Source organism: Panulirus ornatus, chromosome 72 (assembly GCF_036320965.1).
Source record: "Panulirus ornatus isolate Po-2019 chromosome 72, ASM3632096v1, whole genome shotgun sequence".
Lineage (NCBI taxonomy): Eukaryota > Metazoa > Arthropoda > Malacostraca > Decapoda > Palinuridae > Panulirus > Panulirus ornatus.
Window position 1 is genome coordinate 4,726,636 of NC_092295.1, and position 22,869 is coordinate 4,749,504.

Consider the following 22,869-nt stretch of genomic DNA (forward strand, 5'->3'; position numbering starts at 1 on the left):
CTAAATTCTGGTCTTCTGGTAAAACATTAGTTAGTTTTGTTCAAATATCTATGTTCATATAAGATCTTAGCAGAGTCTTTCTAAAGATATTGTTTAACATATATATGTACCTTTATATATATGTATATATATATATATATATATATATATATATATATATATATATATATATATATATATATATATATATATATATATATATATATATATATATATATATATATGAATACATATATATATATATATATATATATATATATATATATATATATATATATATATATATATATATATATATATATATATATATATATATATACATATATATGTGTGTGTGTGTGTGTGTGTGTGTGTTTATATAAGAATAGAAGAAAAACTGCTTGATTTCAGAGAGGATTATTCTTTTACTTATATAAGCAGAGCTGGACATGATTGAATAACTGATGACCTTTCAAAAATCTCCTCCTTGATGGTGATTATATAAGATATCAAACAAGTTTCTGCTTTTGACAGGAGTTACATAAGTGAAGTTGGTGACTTTATGGAACATAATTCGGTAGATCACAAATATTTCTTATTAATACCTGGTAGATTTATGAGTTAAGATACTGTGCGCAGAAAGGCAACGGTTTTATTTACCAATTGTGCCTCGAAATCTGCCGTCATCAACTTGAAGAAAAGCACAAATTACTAGGAAACTGTGTGACAAACCACATCATCACTCAGGAAATGAGAAAGGCAAAATCACTCTCCATCAGGAGGTAATTTGTCCAAATGCTTATCTCGTCGGGAAACAACTTGACACATACGATCACACAGCAGGAAACATGTGACATGTGATGACTCCCAAATGTCGAAGATCAGATCTTAGCCAGCATCCTGTAACTAACTGTATTCCAGACAATGAGGACAGGTTTCTACCGCAGATATATCTTCTTTTGTACAGCATCTTAGATACTAATTGTGTTTCTCTGTAGAAATTTTAGTATAAACGACTTCCTGACAAGGAAGTCGATCTCTGAGTTCCTCTGTTTTGAGTTACTTTGAGTTAAATCACAGATAGGTTTCAGGTATTGATAAGAATGACACATTACTCAAGAAATATCACTCTTATATTACTATCTACATAGCTATCTATATTAAACTGTGAGGGAAGTGAATATCACCTAACTTTACTGGGTACTGTCTGAAGGCTAATTCTGTAGTCGGTATTTTAAGAATCGACCTTCGTGTTAATTTGAAGCTCCTGTTGATAATCTATATATCTACTAATACATATCTATCCCTATGGTTGTAATTGCACCATCATTGCTTTCTTATCTTTCTCTTAACGATGTTAGCTTCGACCGGCAATAAAGCAAGAACACACGTCTGGTCTAAAGTTTAATTTTCTTGTTATTGTAAAGGTCTTTTGGTTCGAAGGAGGAATAATCTGAGGTAACTCTATACCTTCAAAGAAATATACTTCTGGTAGTAATATCTTAAGTTTACCGGTATAAAGTGAGTTTTCCTATACACATATGTGTGCATATAGTGTATATGAAACATATAGTATGAGTCTTCATAGTAAGCATCGTTTGCAAGAGAAGTTAAGAATCTAAACTCCATGTTCTCAAAGACGTGACGTCGCGTCTTCTACCTATATAAAGATCTCCAGGAAGTGATGTATGATCACCCAATAAAAATGCTACAGTAACATCAATAAACAGAACTTGTCCATTTGTCCGTGTGAACCTAACTCAAGAGACTTCAACTACATGAGCTATAGACGCCGAAGTATTACGGTGATTACCATGATATTCATCGAGACTGACCCATGAGACTTTATGCATATGACGCTATTTATGAAGAGATATTCCTGAAATACCTTGCTTTTTTCTTGATGCTGATTTCTGTTGCCATGTGCATATCAATAGAATTGTAGAGGTATTTTTGGGACCGACTTAACGAATCATAAAAAGTCCTTATTCATATGAGAAGATTCTGTTTTCAACTTAGAACACACATGGCATGGGTTGAGGATGTTTGTTAAGTAATTACAGAATATAAATGTATCTAACTCATCTCTATAAATATTGAGAATGGAATAACGGAAGACACATGGATATGATCTTCTTTTTTTCTTTGCAAGTTCAGTTTATGAGAAATTCTCTCTGTCAGCCTCATTGTTTTAAGACATCGAGGCCAAACATCTTCAAGCTTATCCAATACTTATTTCCTCTATCTCTCTCTTAACCTCATCATTTTGAAAGTAATTCAAAGGCAAACGTCATTTTTAACCTCATACTGAATCGTTTCTCTAACGACGTTATTCCTTAGAGACTAATATAAAGGCAATGTCACTCAGACTCATTTGAAACAGTTATTCTCTCAACCACATTCCTAAAAGACTTTAAGATCAATAATGGAACGAAACCTTTTGGGGGCAATCAATGTCTTTAGCATGTTACCTGGATATCTAATGGTACAGTAGCTGGTGTTAGAATACCTTAGAATATTGTGGTTATGAAGGAATTCATTTATTAGGATTGAGTTTCCTGATATTAACAATGAATTTATTACGATTAGGAAAAAATGTATTGCCAACAGAATGGAATTTTTTGAATGTAGAAGGAAATTTAAAATGAGTGGGAGAAATTTGTCATAAGTAAGAAGGAATTACTTGAGCTTAGAAATTACTTTAGTACAGTTAGGAAAGAAATTTATCATATAACTGCGATTATGACTTGTTTACGATTAGGTAAAAGTTTATCATTCTAATAAGGAAGGAATTTATCAAAGACAAGACAGAATTTATTCATGATAAGAGAGCAATTACCTTAATCTCAAGAGGAAGATGTTTATTACAATTAGGAAGGATTTTGACATGATTGGGAAAGACTTTGTAGTGATTATTAAGAAAGGTATTTAAGATCAAAAAGAAATTTGTGATCTAAAAGGAATACATATTTATGATTAAGATTGATATTTACGATTAGGAAGGGTATCATCATGATTAAGAAAAATTTGTCTACAATGAGGAGGGAATTCGTTATGATTAGGAAAAAATCTATTTTCAAAGAGGGAAAGGATTAGTCACTGATATTACGGAGATTCCGCAGTCCTTAGCATGGCATGGGATATCAGCGCTACCATGATAGACCAGTCGTTATTGCTCTGATGAACCAATCGTTATCATGATAAACCAGTCGTTACCATGATAAACCAATCGTTACCATGATAAAACAATCGCTACCATGCTAAACCAGTCGCTACCATGATAAACCAGTCGCTACCATGCTAAACCAGTCGGTACCACAATAAACCAGTCGCTACCACAATAAACCAATGGCTGCCACGATAAACCATTTGCTACCACAGGAAACAAACCATTTACGTCGACTTTCAAAGCATATTTTTCAGTCTTGTCTGCCTCCCACAGGCTACGCTGAAGGTGTTTGATAAATCTCCCCGTTTCATTCTATGCTCGTATTTCTACAAGGACTGTTTGGTTGAAAATTTTTCCCCTTCTTTTGTTTATAAATCCGCGAGTCATTACATTCACATATCATAGCTTATCATCCATTTATTGATATTGTTTAGCTCTATGAAAGATGTAGATGTGTGATAGTTTGAACGGCAGAATTTTACTGGATTTTATAGCTATATCGGCGAGGAAGTTGGTCAAAGCCGAGACAAATTGAGTGAGGGATTGCTAAATCATAATCTCTGAGGGTCTTAATGACACGAGAGAGTAATTAACTGTGGAAGACAACAACCCAAAACCAAAGACGAAAGTAAGTTGCAATGTATGGGTTGTTATGATAACATCAGATTGGGGCTACTCTTGCTCTTACCTTCTTAATTTCTCATTTCAGTTGGGAAATTTTTTTAAACTATCTTAGCATTTCATACTCAAGCACTAATCACCTCCGCGAACAAGCCCGATTCTTAACAATCCCATTCCTTCACCACTGCGTAGACATATTGGTCGTGTTTTGCCTGTAAAAGCGGAACAAATAAACATTTCTTTCTCCATAAACGTGTCTCAAAAAAGTCCCTACACCTTTTTGAAAGAGATCTCTGCCGCTGCACTTGCAGGTGCTGAGAAATTTAATTCTTCTTCGTTCAAATCAGCGAAAGCAGCGATTGTGTTCAAGTTTACTTAAAAGGACTGACCGTATTTCTATACTTTTTTCTCTCATTTTCCAAATGATATTCTTCCCTGACATTTTCTTTTCCACTGTCGCTTTTTTTCCTTAACCTTTTTTTCCTTACCGCTTTTTTCCTTAACGCTTAGTTTCCATGAACACTCGACTTTACCTACCAAGAGAGAGAGAGAGAGAGAGAGAGAGAGAGAGAGAGAGAGAGAGAGAGAGAGAGAGAGAGAGAGAGCGCTATAACCTCCGCTTCTAAGATCATGCATGGTAAAAGTTTTTGGAATTAGCAAAAATCATGCGTGATATTCATCAAGACGTAGTGCCAATTACCACTTACGTCCCAGCGCATTTAACTTGGTCCTCTCCTTTGGTACTTACCTAAATAATCTCTCTCTCTCTCTCTCTCTCTCTCTCTCTCTCTCTCTCTCTCTCTCTCTCTCTCTCTCTCTCTCTCTCTCTCTCTCTCTCTCAATATATATATATATATATATATATATATATATATATATATATATATATATATATATATATATATATATATATTTTTTTTTTTTTCTTTTTTTTTTCTTCAAACTATTCGCCATTTCCCGCGTTAGCGAGGTAGCGTTAAGAACAGAGGACTGGGCCTTTGAGGAAATATCCTCACTTGGCCCCCTTTGTTCCTTCTTTTGGAAAATTAAAAAAAAATGATTAGGGGAGGATTTCTAGCCCCCCGCTCCCTCCCCTTTTAGTCGCCTTCTACGACACGCAGGGAATACGTGGGAAGTATTCTTTCTCCCCTATCCCCAGGGATATATATACATAAATATATATATATATATATATATATATATATATATATATATATATATATATATATATATATATATATATATATATATATATATATATATATATATGTGTGTGTGTGGATCAGGTGTTTGCTTTGAAGAATGTATGTGAGAAATACTTAGAAAAGCAAATGGATTTGTATGTAGCATTTATGGATCTGGAGAAGGCATATGATAGAGTTGATAGAGATGCTCTGTGGAAGGTATTAAGAATATATGGTGTGGGAGGCAAGTTGTTAGAAGCAGTGAAAAGTTTTTATCGAGGATGTAAGGCATGTGTACGTGTAGGAAGAGAGGAAAGTGATTGGTTCTCAGTGAATGTAGGTTTGCGGCAGGGGTGTGTGATGTCTCCATGGTTGTCTAATTTGTTTATGGATGGGGTTGTTAGGGAGGTGAATGCAAGAGTTTTGGAAAGAGGGGCAAGTATGAAGTCTGTTGGGGATGAGAGAGCTTGGGAAGTGAGTCAGTTGTTGTTCGCTGATGATACAGCGCTGGTGGCTGATTCATGTGAGAAACTGCAGAAGCTGGTGACTGAGTTTGGTAAAGTATGTGAAAGAAGAAAGTTAAGAGTAAATGTGAATAAGAGCAAGGTTATTAGGTACAATAGGGTTGAGGGTCAAGTCAATTGGGAGGTGAGTTTGAATGGAGATAAAACTGGAGGAAGTGAAGTGTTTTAGATATCTGGGAGTGGATCTGGCAGCGGATGGAAACATGGAAGCGGAAGTGGATCATAGGGTGGGGGAGGGGGCGAAAATTCTGGGAGCCTTGAAGAATGTGTGGAAGTCGAGAACATTATCTCGGAAAGCAAAAATGGGTATGTTTGAAGGAATAGTGGTTCCAACAATGTTGTATGGTTGCGAGGCGTGGACTATGGATAGAGTTGTGCGCAGGAGGATAGATGTGCTGGAAATGAGATGTTTGAGGACAATGTGGTGTGAGGTGGTTTGATCGAGTAAGTAACGTAAGGGTAAGAGAGATGTGTGGAAATAAAAAGAGCGTGGTTGAGAGAGCAGAAGAGGGTGTTTTGAAATGGTTTGGTCACATGGAGAGAATGAGTGAGGAAAGATTGACCAAGAGGATATATGTGTCGGAGGTGGAGGGAACGAGGAGAAGAGGGAGACCAAATTGGAGGTGAAAAGATGGAGTGAAAAAGATTTTGTGTGATCTGGGCCTGAACATGCAGGAGGGTGAAAGGAGGGCAAGGAATAGAATGAATTGGAGCGATGTGGTATACCGGGGTTGACGTGCTGTCAGTGGATTGAATCAAGGCATGTGAAGCGTCTGGGGTAAACCATGGAAAGCTGTGTAGGTATGTACATTGCGTGTGTGGACGTATGTATATACATGTGTATGGGGGTGGGTTGGGCCATTTCTTTCGTCTGTTTCCTTGCGCTACCTCGCAAACGCGGGAGACAGCGACAAAGCAAAAAAAAATATATATATATATATATATATATATATATATATATATATATATATATATATATATATATATATATATATATATATATATATATGTGCATGAGTGTATATGTCACCTTTCTGAGTACTTGGCATATAAAGAAACTGATTATATGAGCTTAATTTCCAAAAACTGCTGCTTATGGAGTTTTGTTGGAAAGAGAGAGGTGAAAAGACTTGCAGACACATAGAATATAAAACTAATGAACATACCCAGCAAAGAATGCATAACAGACAAGAATTATGAGAGATATCTTCAACACTGGATATAGAGAAGACACATCATAATTTTTCAAGTTTATACATTTGGAGTCTTAGAAGTGGAAAACAAGACACCATACATTTGGAAAAACTATTTTCGGATTCCTGAAATTTGGACTTAGGAAATTGATTTAGAATTACGAAAATTGAAAATATTGCATATCGAAGAATTAATCTGTTTACCTCTCTTTGACGGATAAGAATTTTATTACACAGTTTGCGATGGAATACTTTTAGATTTTTTTCATGGATAATGCCACATTACCCCCTATTCCCCCCTCCCCCAAAAAAAGAAAAATGGAAATTGATATTTTTTTTTAGTCCATTAAGATAATTACTGTAGGATTCGCTGCATGAAGGACTGCAGCTTCTTAATTCAACACGAATATAAAGCAAAAAAATACACGAGAGCAACTAATCAATTAAATTTCATTAACCAAAAAAATCACATTAATGATTAACTTAATTTGATGGGAATGTGTTTACAATGGTGACTTTCAAAATATAAACACTGTGAATTGTATTTGATATATTTGACGCCGAATGTGCAAAAAAAAAAAAAAAGATATTCAGTAAAGATATATACAACAGGCCTTTAGTTTTACAGCAAGGCTGAAGTATCAGGGAATATAGCGGTGCTCGAGTTCCGCTCGAAGCGTTTCGAACTGCCAATTATTCATGTGAAACCAAACGAACACCTGAGCGACGCAAAGGCTCAAGTAACTCTCTGGTCCGGCACAGGAGAGAGAGAGAGAGAGAGAGAGAGAGAGAGAGAGAGAGAGAGAGAGAGAGAGAGAGAGAGAGAGAGAGAGAGAGAGAGAGAGAGAGAGAGAGAGATGGGTAGGAAAGGGAATGAAAGCAGCCACCCTTTCCACGTAACTAAATCTTCTCGTGAACTATCTCACGTGCGCCCTCTCCCTCCTAGCTTTCTCGTACACCGTGTCTTATGTCTTTCTCATCCCTGTTCTTACTCTTATCCTCACACACTCTAACCATTACCCATTTGTATACTTTACAGCTAACATTCTCATCGTATGACTTATGCTGCTATATGAGCTCAAACTGCTCTTGTTGGCTGGTGGACATTAGGTATGTGAGTGTCTTCTGTCGCCTTTCTGAAGATGCTGGGTTGAATGATTTGTCTGGCTACCCTTTTCTGTATGCATCTTTTTCTCTCTTTTTTCTTTTTCTCAGTTTGCCTCTCTTTCTGACACTCTCCCGTTATTTCTCATTTTTTTCTGTTTCTCTCAATCTAACCCTGCCACAAGGCTGAATCAGTCCGTATGCACTCACATTTAGGTAGACTCTCTCTCTCTCTCTCTCTCTCTCTCTCTCTCTCTCTCTCTCTCTCTCTCTCTCTCTCTCTCTCTCTCTCTCTCTCTCTCCTCCACCCTCACTCCCTTTCTCTGGTTAATCCGAGTTCTGGCTGCCTAGGCTGGATGATCCACCGAGTAACAAACACACAGCCAACAAAGCTCACATGAACCAGAAACATAACTGTACTGCCAAAAAGAAACAATAACAACTTTGCATATCATCAAGAGTTCTAGCAGCCCCAACCTATGGTGTTAGGAACAATCTTTGGCACATTTATTCACGTCCTTCCCATAGCTTATGAAGAAGGACTGTCCACTTGTGCTCAGTTTATGAATCTTGACTCTATGTGATGAATGCCAGTTGCTCAATAATCATTCCTGAGAGAAAGCCAACATCTATGTTCTAAAGTATTGCTATAGCTGATTTTTACGTCAGAATATAGACATTTATATGAAAAATGAATTGATATATATATATATATATATATATATATATATATATATATATATATATATATATATATATATATATATATATAACGCCTATACTCTGCCATAAAGATCTGCCGTAGCAATACTTCAGAACAAAGGTTTTGTTGGCTTTCTGTCAGGAATGATTGTTTGAGCAGTCTGGCTCCCGAAAGACAGACCCGATGCTGCCAATATCAATCAACGCTGCCTTGAATAATGCATAATAATCCGGTATTCTCACTGTTTGATGAAGAATATCTAACAACAGTAGTGCCAACAAAAATCCTTAAGTTTGGAAAATATTTCGGCCTCCAGCGTAAGTGAGCATGTGCAAGCACGACGTACGCACAGGTAGGAATATGTACGTATGGGCGCGCGTCTTTACATGCTCATAGTAACGAATATATAAGCACATACAAGGTAATATCTTTAGATATATATACATATATATATATATATATATATATATATATATATATATATATATATATATATATATATATATATATATATATATATATATATATATATATATATATATATATATATATATATATATATATATATATTTCGTTAGGTATCTCGTTGTAGCGTTGTGGGGGATAAGGAGCAAAACTTGGCAAATGTGGCTCGAGAATGACTATGAAACAATTCCACAGTCGATCAATCAAATGTCTAAGACTAATATTAATACATAAAGCGAGGGATGCCTCTATAAGGCATTTTGTATATCTTTGCACTTAATGTCTTGCTTTGATACATTCGACAAAGAAAGCTATTTTTCATATTGTATCAAGATCTTTACTAAGCATCTAGGCTTAGCTCTATGAGCTGTTCAAAGAACTCAAAAGATCGATCTATGCAGAAAAGATCTTGGTTCAAGTTCTACTTATAAGATCTGCCTGTGCTCTTGTATAGGATTCTTAATAGTCTGTTGCTGTTTACACTTTATACTTATCAACTGTACGATGTGTGTGTATCATCTATTTTCAAAAACATTCTTTCGTCACAGTCCTAGCCTCTCCAAGATACCTGGAACAAAGAGATTTGTAGTTTTAGGACATTATATTATCCTCTAGGCATACGGTGCTGCACCGCTTGGCCACTTGACACTTTCTTCAGGCCTGAGAACCTGAGATTCTCTTTCCTGAAGTAAGATGTCTTACGGTGGTGTCGTTGATCTCACTCTGTCTAGCTTACTGGCCGAAGAAACTCAATGCATATCTGCCATAGTGTTCAGCCATCATTTAACTGGAGGGACAGTGGTAAGGATAACAAGACGAAGAGCTTGACCAGTGCCAAGAGCATGAGGGGCAGGAGAGTGCCAAGGGAAGAGTCTGGGATGGTATGAAAGTCTCCATGAGCGGATGGCCCTCACAGTTTATAGGCGGGCTTCCCCCCTGCAAACATTAGTCTAGTTCAGCCTGTAAGGCGCTTGGTCCAGCATTGCTGAGGGTGAGATATCCGCGATGGGTTTATCCCACTAGCTTTGCTTGTAGGTCCATGGAAAAGTGGGTCTGGATAGATTATCCAAAGAGTTATCACGTTCCCTGGTTGCAGAGTTTAATTCAAGAATGTAAGAGTTCCGCGGGGCTTCCAGCAGCATGTCAGATATCATTTCGCTGGAGGCTTCAATGTGGGGGGACAAGAAAACTAGAATGGCAGTCTGTGAAGCAGGGTGGATGCCATTACCATCTGCACTAACAGGGAGGGTTGATTGTGTCACTGGGAATCGTCTAAATGGATGATCAAGGTCTTCTTAAATATCACCTTCAGTATTCTGTCATATTCCTAAAATCTGTCACTGATGGAGGATGATAAGGACGTGAGGAAATAGGTTAATGTTGGTAAAATCAATTACGAAGTAAGGAGTAAAAGGGCGCAATGGGCATCTATAGTTTTGATGTCATCATCTAACTCGACGTCATCTACTTTTTATCAAAACTGACATCGATGGCGCTGGCATCTATGGACAAAAGTAGGCGACTGCTGTCTTCATAGCTTAAGCTATTGATGAAACTGTGCATGGTTCTCAGAAATCTCTGTGGAATTGATGATATCTTAGTATGGTTAAGGAAAATGTCTTGCAACTCTTCGAACTCCCTCACAAGTGCAGCGTCAGCAGTGAGGAATTCTGTAGTGCTAGCCACGGTGCTGTTATCCAGGAACCATGTCCACAGTTCACTAGACAAGCTCTCTGGTATGCCTTTGGGGACAAGGAAAAACAGGAGAGGAGCATTAGGAATGCATTACTGGACTCCTTCGGCTGATTCAGGGTGTCTGAGGTAATGATAAACTATGGACCTCAAAGGATTGGTTGACTGCGGATAATACCGCTGTTCCTTTGTTTTAATAGGCTATCTCGTATATATATATATATATATATATATATATATATATATATATATATATATATATATATATATATATATGTATATATATATATATATATATATATATATATATATATATATATATATATATATATATATATATATATGAAAATATTAATGTTTTGTTGGTGTCTTAATTGTAGAGATATATTTTTTGGTGTTTCTAGTTTTGGCTTTGAGATATTTCAATCATTTCCTGAGACATAAATCTCTATTAGAATCTTTCTATGAACACAATATAAGGAAATCTACTCTTTTCCTAAGTGCTTTCTAAAACTACTTATCTCACTCGATATTGCCATCAATTTATTTTTTTGTCTTCTACGTGACAAACAGCAACAGACAGCTGGCACCTTTTGTAGCTGTTTGTAATATATATATATATATATATATATATATATATATATATATATATATATATATATATATATATATATATATATATATATATATATATATATATATATACATATATATATATATATTTTTTTTTCTTATACTTTGTCGCTGTCTCCCGCGTTTGCGAGGTAGCGCAAGGAAACAGACGAAAGAAAATATATATATATATATATATATATATATATATATATATATATATATATATATATATATATATATATATATATATATATATATATATATATACATATATATATATATGTATATATATATATATATATATATATATATATATATATATATATATATATATATATATATATATATATATATATATATATATATGTATATAAGTAGTAACACTAGATTAGTCATAAAACAACCATCCAAGATCTCCCTCTTGCCTGTCTTCGTACTTCCAGCAACTGAAAAATAGAGTCGTCTGCACTGGGCGTCGTTATACGGATGCAGGATATCTCTTCCCTTAACTTCCTCCCTCTACTGTGAAGAAAGAACATCCTGCAGCCTAGGATCGGTTCCCTGAACGACTATGAAGCCCTGAGCGAGGACCCATAGGGGTCGGGTCTCTCTTAGCTACCTAACACAGTGTCGTCTGCTTGCGTAGGTTCGGACATCGACGCCACAACATAAAAGTCAATGTTTTGGGAGCATCGTCACCTACTTCGATTTCATATCATAACTACAACAAACTAATGCATGTGTTGTATGATGTCAATTGATCATAGAGATGATTTTGAGAAATTCATCATTTGGCTATCGTGTTCTAGCGGAAAGGATCAGCTATTCGACACAGCGCTATTTGATTTACGCATTCCTTCACTATTTTCCAAAATCACATCACTTTCTAGTGATGATATGGCATAAGACATTTTGATATATGTATAAATCTAATATATTTCTTGCTGATCTTTTTCAAGGACGTAGATCTAGGTATGAGGTATAGTTCTAAAGTAAAAGCTTACTTAACTTATTAATTTATCGCTTAAAACTTGAGAGCAAAGAACTATGAACTAATCTTACCTGTTCTGAAGAAAAGAGAAAAGTGAAAGTATTTTCACTGCAGTTTAGATGACCTTTCCTTTGTGTGTGCGAAACCAATGACCACTCGACACTCAAAGAGAATGGGCAATATACTGATATATATTTACCAATGACTCTTGTAAAAATTACATTTGCTATACAATACTCTTCAAGATGGTGAATATGAGATGATCCGGGTCGTATGATGAGGGGGATACAGAGGAGAATAATTAATAAAAGACGGAAGAAAAAAGGAAGAGAGGGAGACGGAAAAAGTAGATAATGAATGGGATAAGAATAAAGAAATGATATGGGAAAGAAGTAGAGGAAAATAAGAAGAGGTAGAAGAGAGTGCAACGGAAGAAAGATATAGAAAAAGCATAAAACGAAATGGAGGAAAAAGAGAAGGAAGGAAGATATGAATATAGAAGAATAAGAAAAGTGGAATAATGAAAAGTGATGACACAAAGGACAATGAAAAGGAATAGTCAACTGCAGAAGAATAGACGTAGGAGAATTTTAAGGACGGAACTGATGAAGAAGAAATATGGGGTGAATATTAGACAGAATACGAATATGAAAGTTAGTTATGTATAGTTAGCTGTAATAGCTGGCCAATGATGACTCTGGGCCATGTCTTCATCTCTTAACCAATTTAAAAGTTTGGCCACATTTACACTTGACGGACAATGCAGAGGTATGGCCGTACTAACATTAGATGGCCTGTAGTATACTCACATTATCTATTCACTTGTGAACCTCTGCAGTGTTTGGGTTAACTAACAGCTAATCTTAGTCACACCTTTACTAACTGATTAATACTGAAATTATATATACTTGTTAGTTACCATTTATTACATCCAAATCATGAGAAGTTGGTCATTTAAGACTCATTGACATAAGTACGGTACTCAACAGATAACAGTGCTTAACTTTGCTTACTTTAGCGGGTCGAAAGAACCTAATGTCCTGTTGCTTCTTGAATTCCTTTGCATAAGTCTACAGTTCCTTCCATAATTCCTTAAGCGCGGCGGCATGACCCTTGAGCATGAAGGAACGACAATTTGGGTATCATAGCATGACCTTTGACCTGACCATAAAGGTATAGGTCAAAGGTCAGACTATCATGCCCAAGGGCCCTACCGTCTTGCCTTAAAAAGGGATCTAACACCTGTAAATTGCAAAAATGTTTGAGAGTAAAAGGTTCTAATGCCTTGATATCCTTGCATGGTCTGAGCAACCTGGATTGAAAAAAAGTTAAGCTAATTTTCCTAGTTGGTATTAGAAAATAAACTCTGTTGGCCTTTGAAAGGTTAGCCTAGATAACTAAACTGCGACAGCTTCAATAATTTCACACGATTTTTGGAGTCAGCAATGTTTGAATTCCAGTTTGATGATAATAATAATAATAGTAATAATAATAATAATGATAATAATAATAATAATAATAATAATAATAATAATAATAATAATATTACTATTAATGATAATGATAATGATAATGATAATAATGATAATAATAGTAATGATAGTAATGATAATGATGATAATAATAATGATAATAATAATAATAATAATAATAATAATAATAATAATAATAATAATGATAATAATAATAATAATAATAATAATAATAATTACAATAATACTAATGATAATGATAATGGTAATGATAATAATAATAATAGTAATAATGATAATTATAATAATAATAATAATAATAATAATAATAATAATAATAATAATAATAATAATAATAATAATAATAATAATAATAATAATAATAATAATAATAATAATAATAATAATAATAATAATAATCATTTTTCTTTAAGATTATATTTTCTAGAACTTTCTTCAATTTTGTCTTACCTGCTACATATCTTCATATGTGATCTCGCCTTCAATTTTACTACCTTTCCTCTTCGTTCCCCTTTTCTTCTATACTCTGATGCCTTATTCATTTACCTTCAGTTAACGTATTGTCATTTATACAGGTTCTTGTCCTCTCTGTATTCATCTGTCTTGTCGTAAATCTTTAGCTTTCTTTGGCTTTTCTATAGTGCATCTTCAGGGCTCTTTTCTCACAGATATGAGAGGTGTTGAGAGGTAATGGCTTTTCAGCTAAATGCTAAAAGAACACTTTATCTACACGGAGACCAATTGCCATCTCTGTGGACTCATCCAAAAAGAAACTGAAGGACTAACGAATAGACGGAATACTTGAATGACTGAACTACAAACAAACTTAACAAATAGTCACCAGCACACTCACCAAATGATTTACTTTTATACACACGAAGCGCAGATTTAACTACCTGAGAATTCTGCTTATGCTCATTATGAACACATTCGTTACTTTTCTATTAATATTGGTAGAATCTTGCCCAATTCGTAACAGAAACATACCAACACAGTCGCTTCGGCGAACGAAAGACCATATAACATAGCTTGAACGTTCACTTGAAATAGCACAGGAAATAGACACACAAACATTCAACTGCCTGAGAACAAATGACATATGACATGACACATGACATCTGTTTGGCCAGTTCGATGCATTATATATATCTGAGACACATCGACTTGTCACTACACGCGTCGATCGCTCGTCAATTTATGGTGACAGTATTTTTTTTTTACTGTTGAAACATAGTGTCGATTACTTAGGGTCGATCATTTTGACATGCAGCAGAATATGAAAAGGAGATCGATAGTTCTATATGAATTTCATCAATACCCTCCTATATGAATTTGATTTTGAGAACGGTTCTTAGAATATCTAATACAAAAGTTACTTTTCTATAGCTTTGATATTGAGATGACATCCACTTGTCTTTAGTTTTTACCATTTTCTAAACTTAATTTAGTTTTTACTATTTTCTGAACTTAATTTCTTTCTTTTATAATCTTTTCTTCCTTCCAAGGTGTTTTATGAGCAAGAATCTTTATGTTTTGTATGTAGAACAGTTGTCTAAACAACCCTTTAAAAACATGTTTGCATCACTTTTTCCAATGACAACTCTGTTGTAGGAAATGATGGATAAACCTTCGAGTTATCATGGAAGAAAAAGAAAAAGTCATTTCCATTCTTTGGACACCCATAAAGGAAGGTCATGTGGACGTTATGATACTTTTTAACATTGCTTTGTTATGGTAATGCCTAAATTAAGATTTAAACTCAGGATTTCTTGAATTTTTAAGACCAAACAATCTTCATAGACTTGGGGAAGCCTTGGAGAAACCGCCGAATCGATTGTGTATATTTCAGTGGCTTCTCTACTTCTCCAGCTAGTCAAATAAGCAAGAGAAGACACACGCTAGTGAAATTAATTAAATTTACGAAGGAATACCCATATACCCCGAAGATAGGATAAAGATATGTATATTCTACGTAACTTGTATCAATCAACGATTGTTATACTATCAGTTTATATCTATGTCAAATATACTTTCTGCCTCCGCTCTCATTAACCTGTGTTTTCAGGGAAGTTGTGTTACAGCCGAGAGGACAGCATGTAGATATCGGCGGAAATGGTCGATTCTCAGTCGAGTTTGTGTTCTTCAGGCTCGGTGTATCATCAATCAGACCAGCATCAATGATAATGATAATAGTAATGATGGTGATAGTGGTGGTGATGATTGTGTTGGTGATATTGGAGGTGATAACAGTGGAAGAAGCAGTGCTGGTGAAAGTAAATGGGTTAGAAATTGTGATGGAAATGATAATAATAGTGATGGGATTGGTGATATTGATTGTGGGGTTATAGTGATAGTGATATTGATAATGATGGTGATGAAATCCTTAAGAAGACTATATCGATGCTGAAGAACTGAGTCCATTTTTTGATAGTTCTGGCCAGGTATTTCCAAGGCTTCTCCTCATTGTTGGAGAATTTCTCAATACTTTTCCTATACTCTGACGATTATAAGGAGAATATAGACATAGCAGCAGGTGTGTTATCGAGAATTCCATGGAGTTGGTTGGAAAAACAGTATAGATTTTAGGTTGGCTGAAACAATCTTCCAAAGGAAATGCATCAAGAATTGACTACTAGCGATCAGAACAGTGTGTCTACCGATTTTTTTTCAGTGCCTTTTGAAAAAGAAGTGATAGTTACTATGTAACTGACAGACTCGTGAAGTAATGGTCAGCTTCTGGTTCGGCATCGGTGTCCATTTCATAAAATTCTTTTTTAAAGAAAATTGAGTTGCATTTATATATATATATATATATATATATATATATATATATATATATATATATATATATATATATATATATATATATATATATATATATATATATATATATATATATATATATATATATATATATATATATATATATATCCCTGGGGATAGGGGAGAAAGAATACTTCCCACATATTCCCTGCGTGTCGTAGAAGGCGACTAAAAGGGGAGGGAGCGGGTGGCTGGAAATCCTCCCCTCTCGTTTTTTTCAATTTTCCAAAAGAAGGAACAGAGAAGGGGGCCAGGTGAGGATGTTCCCTCAAAGGCCCATTCCTCTGTTCTTAACGCTACCTCGCTGACGTGGGAAATGGCGAATAGTACGAAAAAAAAAAAAAAAAAGAAAGAAATATATATATATATATATATATGTATATATATATATATATATATATATATATATATATATATATATATATATATATATATATATATATATATATATATATATATATATATATATATATATATATATATATATTATCAATTTATCATACTTTGTTGCTGTCTCCCGCGTTAGCGAGGTAGCGCAAGGAAACATATATACATCAGCATTCCTGAGGAAATAACAAAACCTTCCTCTCCTTATGGATGATCTAATAAAATTATTGAGATTTATTCTTGTGTAACTGAAAATCCTCCTACGAGACTCTACGGTGGAAAATCTTAGATTAACTTGAGGAAACGTTTTATGTGACAAAAGGATCTCCCTTCAGTTATGTATCAAAATGTTCTGCCCTTTATTTTTTCTCACCCTCGTTTTTGAGAAATCCGTCATCTTTTTTCCATGAGCGATGTTGCTGGATTTTTAAAGCAATGTGACAGGCTGTTTTCGCCGCAGACTTCAAATTTATTCTATCGAGTGTTGGTGGGACTTTTCTGGCGTCCTTCAGAAGTGGCAGTTGTGACCTTAGGTTATTTGAGGGACCGCGGAATAAGCCATTGAGATGGAATTACAAAAGACCTTCCAAAAAGTCCTCTGAAGGTACCAAAAGAATCTGAAGAACGCCTCCCAAAATCTCATGGAAAGTATCAAAGGACAACGATAACAGCCTCCAAAGTCTTTGCAAGAATTCAGAGGGCCTACAAGGGAATCCTCCAAAGTTTCTAAGAGATGCCGGAAGATCTACACCAAATCCTCCAAAAATCCACAGAAAGTACCAGTGGATCTGCAAAGACACCCTCCAAGAGTATCCGGTTGGCATTGTGTCAGATCTGCAGGAACGATTTATACCATTGAGAGATCTTAAGTACGCTCTTCTTCATTGCATTTCCACCATTCCTTCATTCACAGCCTCTACATTATATATCCCTCAATTCGCTACCAGAAATAGATATACTTCAGCACTGAATCGCTTACGTTTCCATTCTCCTCACATTACTATCCTCGCCAATTCGTTGCTACGCAAGATCTTGTTTAGAATATTGCAGGACACCATGGGTATCAGAATCAGAGCCCTTTCAAGAGGTTTTTAATCAAATCAGTTGCCATTCTCAGACCCATGTTGGCCAGAAAATGCACGAATGTCTACAAGAAATACATATATATATATATATATATATATATATATATATATATATATATATATATATATATATATATATATATATATATATATATATATATATATATATATATATATATATATATATATATATATATATATATATATATATATATATATATATATATATATATATGCAGATGACAATGCACAATGTTTAGTGAAGAGAATGACAAATTAATGACTTTATTTACTTCGGAATTAATGTCTTTCCTGTTTACTGATGACGCTGAAGATGACATTGATGATTTTAGTGTTTGATTTTCAAACACCTAAGAAACGTATGAATCCAAAAGTCTAACAGAAATATATCTTAAAGAAAAATTTAGATTTGTTTTTTAGTAATCATATGAAATTCAAATTATTAAGGAAAGAAAATATGCATAAATGAATAGCTTGATTAACCAATCACAATTCACCTAATGATCCTCTGCACTGCACTTGATAATTACACAGCATCTGCTAGATACTAGTGATAATCCATCAAATTATTCTATAAAAGCTCTATATAATAGCCAGTTGTCACCTAATTATCACAGATAATACGTAAATAAATGGCCTAAAGTGCATTATGACCTAAATGTACCAAGTCATAATGGATAATCACGATATAGTAGACTTTAGTGCACGAAAATAATTACTGATGAACTATGAAATAATTACCTTTAAAGTGCTAAACGTGCAGAATTATCGAGAGTTTTACGACAGAAAGTTCTTAATTACAAACAAAATGATTATTCAAGATATGTTAGATATGATTATTGTAATCTTATGGCAATAAATTTCTTATCAGAATAATTGATTGGTACACAATGATTACTGAAGATAATGGATAGATATCTATAGCCTGAAAATGTCTCCGGTAGAAGAGTCAAACACAAGAAATACTGAGAAATGATACCAACCGATTTTGGAGCAATCATCCATACCTTAATGAATCCAAGAAAACAGAATTCTAAGATTTAATCTGACGTAAGAATTTTGACCAAATGGTTCGAATAATGACACAACATATATTGTGAAAATAATATTGTGATATGAGGAATTTTTCTGAAGTTCATACCTATATATAAATTCCAATGTGGGATTTGATGAGGAGAAAGTACATTTTCAGAGTAAAAGAATTACCAAATTAAATGAGAAATATTCGTATGAATTGATGTTCAAAATACTAGCAAGATCTGGTTCCTGAGAAGAAGAGAAAAAAAAACAGTACTTTTAGGGCCTGGTGTTTAGGTGCGGTTTTGAGCAACAAGGAGAGATAAAACAATATATATATATATATATATATATATATATATATATATATATATATATATATATATATATATATATATATATATATATATATATATATATATATATATATATCGAGAAGTTTTATTTGTGAGGAAATGTAATTCTCATAATGGTCACTTGGGACTCCTACCTCAACATCCAAGTGTTTCAACTCATTCTTCAATCAGACTACATCAATATCCATCACGCTAGCATAAATCATCCTGCCTTAAGCCTATTGCTCAAGGATGGTCCCCCGATATATAGCATTTTTGGGCGTATATCTGTAGTCAAGAAAATGAATGATCATTCTAATAATGATCCTCAGTTTTGACATGTACAGAATACAGATTAATTCAGATTGATTAAAATTACTCTTAGATAGAATGTACTTACACGTAAGTCGATGCTGTGTAAATGACATGATCAATAAACGAAGCATCAAATCCTAACACGAGGAGGTGATCATTAATGTCCAAAATCTACGACATAAGCAAGCGGCGTCTGCTCTCGTAGAATTGCTGCCTCTTTCATTCATTCACTTATCAATAACTCAAACTAAGGACAGGGGGGAAGAGCTTCTGCTCACAAACACACACACACAAGAAAAAAAAAATCGTTCTTCGTCAAAGCTCGAAAACAAAGGGTCAGGTCATGTAAATCAGATATAAGGTTTCCACATTACCTTGCCGATAGTGAAGGTCCAGGACGTGGTTGTCTGAGCTGAGGACTGGCCCAGAGCTGTTGATACTGGTGGAACCAGGAGGGAGGGAAGGGGAGAGGGAGGAGGGATGTAGGGGGTCGATGGTGGAGGGGAGATGGAGCAAGCAACCTCTTCCCCCTTTCTCTCTCTCTCTCTCTCTCTCTCTCTCTCTCTCTCTCTCTCTCTCTCTCTCTCTCTTTCCAACACCCCCCTCCCTCCAACCTTGTCCTGCCTGACCCGTCATGCAACCCCAGGCAAAGGGAGCTACTGGGAAAGTCTTCTTTTTTGGGTCAGCCATGAGCACCCTATCATGCAGAGCGGGAGACGCGAAGGGAGACTCGCCCTGCTTCTCCTGCTGGTGTGTGTGTGTGTATGTGTGTGTGTGTGTGTGTGTGTGTGTGTGTGTGTGTGTGTGTGTGTGTGTGTGTGTGTGTGTGTGTGTCTGTGTGTGTGTGTCTGTGCTGCTATGGATAGACAGAAGTTCCCTACGTAAAACTTTCATTATACGACCTTAGCATCAATGAGTGTTAGGAGGGTGAAGAGATACATAAAGCGAGAAGCCACCACTGTAACACTGTATTGTGTCACGAAACTTTTGATTGGGAAGTAGAATTTTCTCTATTTCTCTCTTTTTTTATCAGTTTCTTTCTTTATACTCCTGCTGAAAAAAATGTACTTGTGAGGATATGTAGCGGAATGAAATAACGCAGAAATAGTTCCACAGATATATTTTGTGTTGTCTACAACACACACACACACACACACACACACACACACACACACACACACACACACACACACACACACACACACATACACACACACACACTCACACACACGCACACACACACTCACACACACACACACACACACACACACACACACACACACACACACACACACACACACACACACACGCACACACATATACACAAATATATTATATATATATATATATATATATATATATATATATATATATATATATATATATATATATATATATATATATATATATATACATATATATATGTATATGTATATATATGTTTGTTTATTTATCTATTAATCTATTTATTCATAGATTTACTTATAAAATTTTCTCAGATTATATTCAATTAGCATCCTTTTCGCCCTGCTTTGAGACAAAGATTTTATAAATATGTAGCATAAACTCCTATCCCTATAGACTACGCCTAATAAGTCTAGAAAGTATACAATCTGCACTTCTTATTGATGCACTAAATACATTCATACAATATCATACACTACAAAAGAAAAGAAAAACGAAAATCAAACACGCCATGGGAATACATAGTCAAATACATACGTTTGCCCAGACACATGATAACATCTATTGCATAATTGCTTGGGATTCCATTCATTATACACTCTGTAATATAATATCTATCTCATTATCAAAAACAACATACCTACCCCCATGAGGCCACAGTATGTAAGCCTTTTTAGTGACTTATGCATTATGCTTCTTATGCTGAGCTTATATACTGTGCATCATGTGCTTGGCTTGTATACTATGCTTCACATGCAAAGTCTATATACTGTGCGTCATCTGCTTAATTGGATAGATCTCTCTCTCTCTCTCTCTCTCTCTCTCTCTCTCTCTCTCTCTCTCTCTCTCTCTCTCTCTCTCTCTCTCTATATATATATATATATATATATATATATATATATATGTTATCATCGTCATTCTTAATCGCTGCTTTCCGCATCAGCGAAGTAGCGCCAGGAAACAGACGAAGAATGGCCCATCCACTCATATATACACATATATATATATATACATAAACGCCCATATATACATACGCCCACTTATACATACATATACATATCAACATATTCATACTTATGCATACACATACATAGACATATACATATATACAAATGCACATACTCATACTTGCTTGCCTTCATCCTGTATGAGGTTACACCGCGCTTGAAAAGTCATCTTTGGCGAGGCTGAATCACAGGGAGTTCAGTCTCGTCAAAGAATTTCTCTCCCCAAAGAAGTGTAAATAATTCTGCTACTGGTTGCAGCGCAACTTTGGGATACTGGAGCCTCTGGAAAGAGATCCTGGAACTCTTCCTTAGAAAAAGGTACTAGGGTAATCAAATAAATGTAAGCTTTCTAAGTACACGAAAGTTGAACAAAATTCTACGATCAATGTCCTATGTCATTCACTGTTGCCTAAAAATTGATGTAACCTTTCTGTAACCAGGTACTTTTTTCCAGGACTGATATCTGCTAAAAGTCTTGGTTCCTGTTTGACATTATGTATGTGGATGCGCTTTCTTCTTTCTATCATTTTGATATAAACTATCTTTACTTTATGTCAAGGAAGTCTTTCATTATGTGGGGGTCTAGTCTCTCAAGTCAACCACTACCATCTTTCAAATTTCCAAAGTTTATGAGCGCCTCATTGTCTATGTGTTCATCTACCTCGTTGTATTCAAATACAACCTTGTTGCTGTAGAGATATTCATTCATGTCTATTGTCTTTTCTGTTTTAGTTTTTCTATCACATTCTTTGCTGAATATAGTTTCAAAAACTTTTAAAAGACAATCAATTTGAAGCTATTACCAAATCGATCGTATGACTAAATCTTCTCTCTTTCCTATAGTATGTTTTTGGCTTGAATAAATGGCTGTCGTCTGATAAATGGCTATCAAGTCAAAATCTGAACCATATATGTTTATGCAAAAATGAATGTGTCTGTAGGTGTGTGTGTGTGTGTGTGT